Below are 12,238 nucleotides of genomic sequence, written 5' to 3' on the forward strand. Positions count from 1 at the left end.
ATTAAATTTTAACTCCACTATAGTAAGAGGACTTCTTGAGATTAGTTTCTTGCTCTGCATATAAAACATTATAATCATTATATGTGATTTTAAAATCCACTACGTGTGTGTGTGTGTGTGTGTGTGTGTTTAAGCTAGAGTCTATGCATGTACGATTTCACAGCTCCTGGGCTGCTGGTTCATTCAGGGAGAGGCAGACAGCCACACCAATGCTTTCCTCCAAAGACATAGCACTCCCTTGTAGTGCCTCAGACTTGCGCATGCAATGACAAGGCATTTACCCTTTTAAAAATTTATTTTGGGGAGTCAGGTGGTGGCGCAGTGGGTTAAGCACTGGTAGCGCAAAGCACAAGGACCGGCGTAAGGATCCCGGTTCGAGCCCCCAGCTCCCCACTTGCAGCGGAGTTGCTTCACAGGCAGTGAAACAGGTCTGCAGGTGTCTGTCTTTCTCTCCCCTTCTTTGTCTTCCCGTCCTCTCTCCATTTCTCTCTGTCCTATCCAACAACAATGACATCAATAACATCAATAATAACTACAAAAATAAAATTACTTTCTAGAGTCCACATAAGTAGAATAGTGCAATACTTGCCGTTTTATGACTGACTTAATTCAATTAGTATCATCTTAATTTTCATTCATGTTGTGCACTGATTAATTGTTATTTGGCCAGCTTATTCTACTGTATAGATAACAGTCCACTTCCTGAGGGACATTTTGGTTGTCTGAGGGTTATGATCATTACAAAGGAAACTGATGTGAAACCTTGGGTGTAGGTTTTTGTGAGCATATAAGTTTCTGTGGGATGATTGGCCAATGGTGATACCACTGACAACGCAGATGATAAATGATGCTTAGATTTAAAGAAACAGCTAAACTCTCCTCCAGAGTAGTTTACTGTGTTATATTCCCACCAGCAATGTATGAGAGACCCAGTTATCTCTGCATATTCATAAAAATGTACTACTGTCACTTTAATATTTTTAGCTGTTCTGCTAGGCGTGTGGAGACGGAGCACTGTGATTTTATTTGCATTTCCCTAAAGGCTCGTTATATTGAGTATCTCTTCATGTGCTTATTTGCCATGAATAAGCACATGTGTGTCTGCTTGAGGCAAACTCCTCATTGTTTACTTTGTCCATTTTCCAATGTGATTATTTACTTTTATTTTTCTGTCCAGTTTTTTTTTTTTAGGAATTCTTTCAATATTATAGGTGTTTTGAGAGATATGTGGCTTGTACATATTTTTCCTTGTCTTTAGTATGCTTTTTCATATTTTTAACAGAACTTCTTTTTTGCCCTTGTTTTATTGTTGTAGTTATTATTATTGTTGTTGTTGATGTCGTCGTTGTTGGATAGGACAGAGAGAAATGGAGAGAGGAGGGGAAGACAGAGAGGGGGATGAGAAAGAGAGACCCCTTACAGACCTGCTTCACTGCTTGTGAAGTGACTCCCCTGCAGGTGGGGAGCCAGGGCTTGAAATGGGATCCTTACTCTGGTCCTTGCGCTTTGCGCCACATTCGCTTAACCCGCTGCGCTACTGCCCGACTCCCTTAACAGAACTTTTACAGAGAAAAAGATTAGTTTTGATAGGGTCTATATAACATTCTCAAAGTTTCAGATTTTCCACTTAAGTCAATGACCCCCTTTTGTATTATTTTCATACAGTATCATAATTCTTGTTCATGTTCATATTTTGGCCACGGGTTGCTATTAGTTCTTCAAATTCTTTCAGTCATAGCCTTCTCTTCATATATATATATATTAAACAAAAATAGCTACCAGCATTATTGCTGGGCCTTGGTGTCTACAAGATGAATCTTCTGCACCTGACAACCATTTTTCCACTTCTTTATTTTTATTCCATAGGACAGATAGAAATTGAGGGGGAGGGGAAGATGGGGAGAGAAAGAGAGACACCTGTAGACCTGCTTCACAGCTGGTGAAACTTCCCCTTTGCTGCTAAAGAGTGATGACTTGAACCTGGGTCCTCGTGCATGTGGGTGAGATGGCCACCACCATCTTACCCCCTCTTCTTATGCTTTCATGGCAGGTACATTTGTATTTAATGTTTTGTTCTAAGGTATCTGAGGTTCTGGTCTTTTTTTTTTTTTTTTTGTATTTTTAAGTTGTTTGCTCTCTGTTTAGATTGGCTGATTTCTGTTATTTAATTTTCAAGCTCACTGACTCTTTCCTCTGTCTCTTTTATTCTATTGGACTCCTAGTGGCTTTTTAAATTTAGCTATTAAGTCTTTTTTGTCTTTTTCTACAGAGACTTTATATTTACCAAAATATTCCTTTTTTTTCCCCCATTGCTTTTAAGCATGTTAGTAAGTAGGTAAAAGCAAGCTGGTCCCCAGAGCAGAGTGAGTCCTTGGTGGACTCCATGGCAGCAGCAGATTCAGGGGCTCAGAAGAGAGAAAGGAGGAACACTACTGGAGGCTGGGGACCTGAGTCCCTGTGGTAGGATGAAATGATGTTTTGCTTGAGGGTAAACTGTACTGTTAACTACCTTTGTTTTTCTACTAGAAACAGAGCCAAGTAGAGGGGAAGAGAGAGCCCTTTAGCTTGTGAGGCTTCCCTTCTGCAGGAGGGGTCCAGGGGCTTGAACCTCGGCCCTCACTCATGACAACATACACATTCTACCAGGTGCACCACCACTTAGTCCACATGGAGTTTTTGGGTTTTTTTTTTTAATTCTTGATGTTTTAAAAATAATTTTATTGTTGGTTAATGGCTATGGTACAGTTATTGACAAAATAGGTCGATTACTTTGCGTCGTCCTGTAACGGGTATGCGCAGAGCACTCGCCCAACTCAAGTTATCTTTCCATTGTCATGGACATAAGACTCTCCCATCTTCAGATATCGGGGGGGGGGGGGGAAGAGTGCTCAGAACTGAATTAACCTAGTTTTTGGTTCTCATTGATTGTTCTTCTTCACAGCAGCCCCCCCCCCCCCCAGCTCCCAGAAGCCTGCAAGGGACGACACTGCCCCAGTGGTCACTTCTCCCCGTCAAAGAAGCGATTCAGACCGATACTGTGGACTTTGTGTAGCATGGCTTAATGATCCCCTGGTGGCCCGGCAGCATTATGATGGCAAAAAAAAAAAAAAAAAAAAAAAAAAACACACAAATAGAATGCAGCAAGAGTAGCTCTATTAGAAGAACTTGGGACCACGCTGGATAAGGGGGGACTAAGAGGTAAGTGAGACTCGTCCTGTTTCTGCCACAGCTCTGGGCTTTCAGAGGAGGCTGACTGCGTTTTCACAAAGCTGGAATGATTCTTCTTACTTAGCTGGCAGGGAGATACCAGGATCATATGGAGTTTTCTTGCTGCTCTCCTGGAGTGCTGGAAATCAAAAGTCTAAGGCTTCCTACAGGCAAAACAGGAGCTCTGCCACTGGCCCATGTTGCAAGTCCCTCTAGCAGTTTTAGCTCCTTTTACAAGGTGTTATTTACTGACCTCCTGCTGTTTCCTTAGCCATTCTGCACAGCACTGACACTACTGGGAAGAGGGCCAAGCAGAACCATACATAACTGAGTGAAGTCACACATCTCAAGCCTTCCTTACCTTGCTTTTAATGTAGCCCACAGAATGTGTGAGGTCGATGCTATAGTCCACGAAGAAATGGACTAATTCCAAAAATCCAGCTCAGTGGTTCATATGCACTTTAGATCATGGTAAAACGCTCAAACCTTGCCTCAAACTCGGGGTTCCCCTTAATTTAGTTCCACTCACTTTAGTTCCTTTATGTACGTCATGATTATTATCATAGTCTGTAACTGAAACTTCTCAAATACAAGGATGGAGTCTACTGAGCCCTTCAATGCGATCAGTCCCAAGAATCAAAGACCAGTAAATACAGCACATTCGGTCCTGAAGCTCTCTTTGTTGTGAGAACTTCAGAGCAGTGGAAGGAGAAGTGCACCCCAGCAAGGTAGTAATTACTAAGCTCAACAGTCTATTGTTAGGATAGTAAATTAAGGCCAAATAAGATACCTAACCAAAACGGCCCCATAAAAAGAGTGACTCAAATCTTAATGGATGTGAGAATCAAATAAATATTATGGAACTCCTTGAGGGAAGAAAAATTCTTTTCTATTTGAGTTTCATTTAATGGAACTCACTGAACCTCTTCAAAATTTCCCCCATAAATTGGTCAATAAAAAGCATGAGGACTTGAAATAAATAGGTTAAATTATTTTTTTAAAAGGGTTGGTGAAACTCTGTCCCTTTCTATGCCACCACATGAGAGCAAAAATGTAGTGCTGTAAATTCCCTTTGTAATTTTAACCATGGGGACCTAGATTTGAAGGAGAATTTAAAAAGTCCAAGCTGGAAGAAAGTTGTCCAAAGCTTACCAAGAAGTGGGCTTCCAAGGGTTCTCACTGAAGTGCAGTTGAATAGCAGGACTTTACTCTGATCACTTAGTACAGCCATCCCACAGGAAAGGTTCATTCAGTTAGTCTGTGGCTTTGCCTTCCTTATATCGTATTGCTAACTTGATTTCTTTTTTTCTAACTTATACTCCAGGTCTTATTTCTCTGAGAAGGTTTATTGAAAAGGTTTCTGTCTGAATATGAGGTAAAATTAATGACTTCCCAGCCCTGTTGAGGGAAGGTTAGTTGGAGACCCTTACAGGGAAGGGAAGCATCATAGGCCTGAATTTGAATTTCTCTAAGCTGAAGACCTCAGCTGTCCTTTTTATTCATTGGTAACTTTTTATTTATTTATAGAATGGAAACCTTGACAAGACCATAGGATAAGAGGGGTCCACTTCCACACATTGCCCACTCCCAGGGCTCCATATCCAATCCCCTCCCCTGGTAGCTTTCCTATTTTTTTATTTCTTTATTGTGGAATTAATGTTTTACATTCAACAGTAAATACAATAGTTTGTACATGCATAACATTTCCCAGTTTAGCTTTACTAGTCTTTAACCGTCTGGGAATATGAACCCAGGATCATTGTGGGGTGCAGAAGGTGGAAGGTCTGGCTTCTGTAACTGCTTCTCTACTGAACATGGGCACTGGCAGGTTGATCCAAACTCCCAGCCTGCCTCTCTCTTTCCCTAATGGCGCAGGGAAGTGGGGCTCCAGGACACATATGGTAGGGAATGTTCCATTCTCTGAAGGGAGGTTGGACAACATACTCTACCTACTACCCAAGGACGATGGGTCCGGAAATTAGCACAGCCTGGAATGTTCCTAGCCATGACCACAGAATGCAAGCTCAGACCTACAGGTATGGAGAGGTCACATAGGCTGCTGTGCTGAATATGGGCCCCAGATCAAACCGGTGGGGTTTACAGTTAACAATACATATATACTTCCCCCATATTTGGGAGCTACTGTCTTCCCTGATCCAGCTTTCTAGCCCTTTTTCCATCTATAACTTTTTTTTTTTTTTTTTGGAGGAAGAGGCTAACGGTTCACATTATAGTCTTTAATACATAGGCACAGCCATTCATCTCCCCTTGATAGTTGTCTAGGAGACAGACCAGGACCCCAGTATTGCTTCATCTCCTCTTTCTTGCTCCTTCCCCAGAGTCCTCTGCTTTGGTGCAGCTCACCACACGCAGTCCAAGTTTCACTTTGTATTTTCCCTTACTGTCCTTGATTCTTAAGTTCTACCTATAAGTGAGGTCATTTGGTACTGTTTTTTTTTTTTTTTCTGAAAATTATACCATCAAGTTCTGTTCAAGATGTTGCAATTTTTAACAGCAGCATAGTGTTCCACTGTGTATATGTACCATAACCGTCTTCCTTTCTCCCTTCCTTCCTTCCTTCCTTTCTTCCTTTCTTTCTCTCTCTCTCCTTTTCTTCCTTATTTAAAAAAATTATTTAAAGAGAGGAAGAGAGAGAGCAGAGTACCAATCTGATATATGCAGGGTTGTGGATCAAACCTGAAACCGTGTGCATTTCTTTCTTTCTTTTTTTTTTTTTTGCCTCCAGGGTTATTGCTGGGCTCAGTGCCTGCACCATGAATCCACGGTTCCTAGAGGCTATTTCCTCCCCTTTTGTTGCCCTGGTTGTTCTAGCCTTGTTGTAGTTATTATTGTTGTTATTGATGTCATTGTTGTTGGATAGGACAGAGAGAAATGGAGAGAGGAGGGGAAGACAGAGAGGGGGAGAGAAAGACAGACACCTGCAGACCTGCTTCACCTCCTGTGAAGCGACGGCCCTGCAGACTGGGAGCCAGGGGCTCGAACCGGGATCCCTATGCCAGTCCTTGTGCTTTGCACCACATGCGCTTAACCCTCTGCGCTACCACCCAACTTCTGAAATCATACATTTCTGTCTTTTGTATACCTTTCTTCCTAGACAAGCTTGAGAATCACCAACTACATTTCTGATAAGAAAAAAGAACTTTTAGCACTCACTTTAAACATTCCTTCCATTATAGACACACTCAAATTACTTCTAGCTGCAGCTGGAGCAGTAGTGATACTAGAGCTCTAGCAATGGCTAAGATTGCGGCCTCTACTCCTCCTCCTCCTTCTCCTCCTTCTTCTTCTCCTTCTCCTCCTCCTCCTCCTCCTCCTCCTCCTCCTTCTCCTCCTTCTTCTTCTCCTTCTCCTCCTCCTCCTCCTCCACCTCCTCCTCCTCCACTTCCTCCTCCTCCTCCTCCTCCTCTTCCTCCCTTCTCCGCCTCCTCCCTTCTCCTCCTTCTTTGAGACTGCTCAGCTCTAGTCTGTGGTTATACCACAACTCTTGAAGCCTTTCCTCTGCCATTGGCATCCCAGTTGTTTTCAAGTTTGTGCTATTACAAACTGAGGTGCTATGAATGAACATAGATCTCTTGACAGGCGTGTTTGTTTCCCTTGGGTACATCCTCAGGAGAGGGTTAGCTGCCAAGGTAGGTTCATGTCTAGCACTCTGATGAATCTCTAGACTTTTTAAAATTATCTTTTTTATTTGTTGGGTAGAGATAGACAGAAACCTAGAGGTTGTGTGTGGGGGGGGGAGATAAAGAGGGAGAGAGACAGAGAGACACCTGCAGACCTGCTTCACCATTTGCAAAGCTTCCCCCCTGCAGGTGGGGACTGGGGCCTTGAACCTTGGGTCCTTGCATAACATAACATGTACACTCAACCAGGTGTGGTACCACCCAGAACCTCCAGACTGTTTTCGACAGAAATTGGACCAATTTACATCTCACTAGCAAAATAGGAGAGTCCCTCCCCCCCCCCCATAGCCTCTCTTAACAGTAGGGATTTCTTCTTTTCTAAAAGGTGACATTCTCACAGATGTAAAGTGGCATCTCATTGTTGTCTTTGTTCACATTCCCCTGATCATCAGTCACTTGGAGCATTTTTTTTTTCATGTCTGTGGTTCTTTTGGCTCTCTTTTTTAGAGAAGACTCTGTTCATGTATCCCCCCCCCTTTCCAGTGGGGTTGTTTGTCCTTTATTGTTGATTTCTTTGTGTATTTTGGTTATTAGCCCTCTGTCTAATGTATGACACATCTCCATGGTGGGTCTTTCTGGTATGGTAGTGATTTCTTTTGTTGTGCAGAAGATTGTCAGTTTAATGTAATAACATTGGTTGATTTTTGCTTTTGTTTTCCTTGTAATCAGATCTGAATCAGCAAAGATGTTACAAAAACTTACATGGAAGAGTGTTCTGCTTATGTTATCCTCTAGGTATTTGATGGTCTTTGGCCTCACATCTAAATCTTTGATCCATTTTTAGTTTATGTTTGTGATGAAATGCGGTTGTCCAGATATTTTCATTTTGCATCTGATTTTAATACAAAGCACAGCAGACCATAAACAGGCATATTTACTAGGACTACTGATGGTTTATAAAGATTTTTCCTAATTCTTAGCATCATTTCACGTTAGTACTATTTCAATTTCATAAGTAAAATAAAGTATGTTAAAAAATATGTTTCTGGAGAGGGCTGTTCTGACCTTTGGATCAAACACATGCATATAAGGAACTGGTCCGGGACCAGGCCAAGAACCATCCAAAAGCTGAAGTTAGGAGGGTGGAGGTCTTTGAAGCTTCTATCTGTCCAGCTCGTAAGTGGAAGCGAGCTTCCTCACTCATGAAAGTTTTCAGAAGGGCTGTATCTTTGTAGTTGGCTAAAATTTTACTCAGTTTAAGTCTACCCCAGCCTTCCCTAACAAAGCCTAAGAGGAAGCTTTGAAAGGTCAAAGAGCATCCAACATTTCTGTATCCATATCTGTATTCTAGGCATACAAAAGTATTTAGTTTCTGAAGAGGAGTGTTTACAATGCTTGGAGTCCAATTAAAAAGAAAAAAAAAAGTCAGACAAGCAAAGAAGGAGGAAAACACTACCAAAATGAGGAGACTAGACAATTGAAACTTCCCGGGCCAGATGGTGGGGTACCCAGTGGAAAGCACATGGACCTGGGTTCAAGTTCCCAGTCCTCACCAGCAGGGGGACAGCATAGTGAGCAGTGAAGCTGTGCTTCAGGTATCACTCTTCCTCTCCTTCTCCATCACCCCTTCACTCTCAGGTTCTGTCTCCATCCAATAAATTAAACAAATAAAATACTTAAAAGAGAAACTCTTCAATCAATGACAAATGAAAAAATTGATAAGTAAAGATATTGAACTTACTATAGGGCCTAGGAGATAGCTCATTCAGTAGAGTCCCTGGCAATACAGAATAGCACTATGAACAGCAGGCGAACAGCAGGCGCTATGATGTCTCTCCTTCTTATCTTAAATTAAAAAAGATAAACCATGTATTGGGAGAAGTGGAATAGTGCAGGTGTGAAGCTATGAGACATCAAATATATATATGTGTGTGTGTGGGGGGGAGTATCTGTATTCCATGTGTTTATGAAGACAGAGGACATCCAGAGATTATAGAAACATGAAAAATGTAAACTTATACCCGCAGTGAACTTCCAAAAATAAAGAGATAAACATATTTTGCTTTCAAAACATTAAATAAAATTTGTTGTGGCAACTGGGGATACATAGTGCAGTGGGGAAATGCATCACTTGCTCTTTTTTTTTTTTTTTTTTTTTTCCTCCAGGGTTATTGCTGGGCTCGGTGCCTGCACCATGAATCCACCGCTCCTGGAGGCCATTTTTCCCCCTTTTTGTTGCCCTAGTCATTGCAGCCTCGTTGCGGTCATTATTGCCATTGTTGACGTTGCTTTGTTGTTGGATAGGACAGAGAGAAATGGAGAGAGGAGGGGAAGACAGAGAGAGAGGAGAGAGAAAGACAGACACCTGCAGACCTGCTTCACCGCCTGTGAAGCGACTCCCCTGCAGGTGGGGAGCCGGGGGCTCGAACCGGGATCCTTATGCCGGTCCCTGCGCTTTGTGCCACGTGCGCTTAACCCGCTGCGCCACCGCCCGACTCCCTCACTTGCTCTTTTTAAGTGTGTACTGCTATCTCCACTTTCCTATGACCTGTTCCGAGTCATCCGTCTCACACCTTACTCTGAGTCACTCACTCCACGACGGTGACGTGGGGTGACCCGTGGACTGGGCCAGGCAAGGCTACCGCTTTGCCGCACTGGAGATGATGGTGCCTTAGTCTCTGCGCACTCCCAAAGTCCTTTCCTCTCTCCACAAGATGACCTGGGGGACCTATGCCGCCACTGTATCCTCCGCCATTAGACGGAGTCATCCTTGGACTCACTTCTTGGCTTCTCCCAGGGATCATGCAGCCCAGGTCCAGTGTTCACAACCCACTGCTTCATATATGTCCTTCCTTTACTTTTGTCTCGGCTGGCATGTGAAACCTGACCTAGTTATTTTATTTTGGCTCTGCTCAGGTATAAAATGTATCTATTACACCTTTTTATTGGCTAAAATAAATGTATGTGTCTGTTGTACTAATTTGGAGTTCTCCACTGTTTTTTGTTTGTTTGTTTGTTTTTACAGCAGAGAGTGGGGCCCTGGCTGCTTCCCAACTCCACTGCTTTCAGTGGACTTCCTTTTTTCTCCTTTTAATCACAGTTAAAACTGAGAGTGGGCCCCCAGTCCCCACCTGCGGGGGGAAAGCTTCACGAATGGTGAAGCAGGGCTGCAAGTGTCTCTCTGTTTCTTTCCCTCTCTATTTCCCGCTCCCTCCAGATTTCTGGCTGTCTCTATCCAATAAGTAAATAAAACTAATTTTTTTAAAAATGGAGGTGGGGCGGAAAAATAAAGCACTCCTTCATCACCTGTGAACTTCCTCTCATGTGTGGTGCTCCTCTGTGGTGGTTAGGGGTCTTGAACCCGAGTCCTCAAAGTTGCTAAAGTGTATACTCTGTGGGGTGAGCGCTTTCTTGACCCTCTAGGCTGGGAGTATGGACCGACCAGTCAACGCCCATGTTCAGCGGGGAAGCAATTCCAGAAGCCAGACCTTCCACCTTCTGCAACCCACAATGACCCTGGGTCCATGCTCCCAGAGGGATGGAGAATGGGAAAGCTATCAGGGGAGGGGGTGGGATACGGGGTTCTGGTGGTGGGAATTGTGTGGTGTTGTACCCCTCCTACCCTATGGTTTAGTCAGTGTTTCCTTTTTATAAATAAAAAATTTAAATAAAAAGAACAAAGAATGCTCTAATGCAGCACTCTTTACTGCAATGCTTGGTCTCTACCTAGTGTCAGACTAACAGGTGGCGAGGAAGTCTTCCACAGCCTTGATTTTTTGATATCAGAAAAATGAGCTTAACTGTCATAGTCACCTCAAAGAGAATCTGAAGTGACAGATCAAAAGGTCTATGTGGAATTCACATTCCCACTCCACGATTTGAATTCTATTTACACAGTTGCCTGACACTGCCTTAGAATCTAGCTAATCCTTTCTCTAGATCATGGTTTATTTTCTCAACATTTTTTTCCCCTGTTCACTTCAGAAATAGGCCCATTAATCATTCATTTCAAGCCAAAGTTACTGAAGGTCAAGCAGTTCCAACTTGCAAACTGTTGAAGTTTAGCAAATTCAGTTCTATTTCCACAACACAGACTAAGGGTAGCTCATCTGCTTGTACCTTCTTCTGAACTAACTACACGCTGTCAGTTCCATTTCTCAGACTCTGCAGAGCTCAGAACCAGAGTGGGGTTGCCTTCAGCCCCCAAACAGACCTGCTTTCTGCTTTCTGTGCAGTTCCCTCCATGCCAATCCAGTTATTTTGCCACACAGACCAATGTACTTGGGACAGAGGTCGAGTCCACATTCCCTTTGTTTGTTTGTTTGTTTGTTTGTTTACCCCAGGGTTTTCCCAAGGTTTCCAATCCCTTGCTCTAATCCCTCCTTGATTTTTTAATCTTATTTTACTTTTGGATACAGTGCTCAATACAGTGCTGGATTGTAGAATGTAGGCTGTATTAGTTATGAAGCAAAACCAAATGTCCCAGCTTGTAAGATACCTATTTAAAGAATCAGTTTTATAAGTAAACACACTGAACCAAAGGAAACATTTCTTTAAGATGTGAAGAGGCAGGGTTAACTGTTTGTTTGTTTTCCAAAGCCAGAGCCTCATTTACGTATAGTTTCACTGTTATCAACCGCTTTAGTCTTTCTGGTAGATGGACCCATGGAATAATTTATCTGACCCTGCCAGGGAAACCACAGGCAGGACTCAAAATTCAATAACTTTAGGATCTTTATTCTATAGCAATATTGAATGCTGTTTGTTAAGTTGGTAATTTTGCATGGCCTTTGAATAATGTTATAAATAGCCAAGTGGCTCTTGGCAGAATAAAATTTCCCACCTCTAAGATAGTTGCGAGGGAGAGAGAGAGAGAGACAAAGTAGGTGTCAGCTTTCTTCTTTCCACATAGAAGGCTGGGTGAGTCTTAATTTCATTCTCTGAAGTATTATCTAATATCTCATATGCATTTATTTCTGGATCATATTTTAAAAGTGACTAGCACTATTGAGAATATAGTACGCACTTTTGTCTGAGTTAGAAGTTGCCCAAGTTCTTTATATATCAGTAAGTCCCTGGTACAATTTTGGGAAAGAAATATTTTAATCCTTACTTTATAGATACAAAACTGACACTCAAAGAGGTTAAGTGACTGTGGAAGTCCTCTCAGTGAGCCGTAGAGCCAAGAGTATAACCTCCAGCTTGTTCTTTCTGCATCTCAGCAACAGGAACAAAAGTAATTAGGATGAAGTTTCATTGGTTGTGTGCGTAAACTGCCTACTTACACTCAGCAGGCCTATTATAGGATCATTCTATCTCTAAAGCACAGGATTAAGCACATACTTTGCAATCAAATACATATAGAGATCAAACTACTTAGTTCATAGTGC

The 12,238-nt window shown here is 42.4% G+C and overlaps 1 long non-coding RNA gene across 4 annotated transcripts in view; it reads left to right on the forward strand.

Annotated features, from left to right (window-relative positions):
• The first annotated feature begins 9,354 nt into the window (after positions 1 to 9,354).
• LOC132534282 (uncharacterized) overlaps positions 9,355 to 12,238 on the forward strand; it is a 194,095-nt gene continuing 191,211 nt past the window's right edge. For 2 of the 4 annotated variants that reach the window (XR_009546004.1, XR_009546005.1), the window contains exon 1: positions 9,355 to 9,764. This is a non-coding gene — a long non-coding RNA (uncharacterized LOC132534282). Of the gene's footprint in view, positions 9,765 to 10,532; positions 11,141 to 12,238 lie in introns of those variants that run through there. The other 2 variants (XR_009546007.1, XR_009546006.1) reach the window with 2 other exon arrangements.

The sequence above is a fragment of the Erinaceus europaeus genome, chromosome 18 (assembly GCF_950295315.1).
Source record: "Erinaceus europaeus chromosome 18, mEriEur2.1, whole genome shotgun sequence".
In the NCBI taxonomy this organism is placed as follows: domain Eukaryota; kingdom Metazoa; phylum Chordata; class Mammalia; order Eulipotyphla; family Erinaceidae; genus Erinaceus; species Erinaceus europaeus.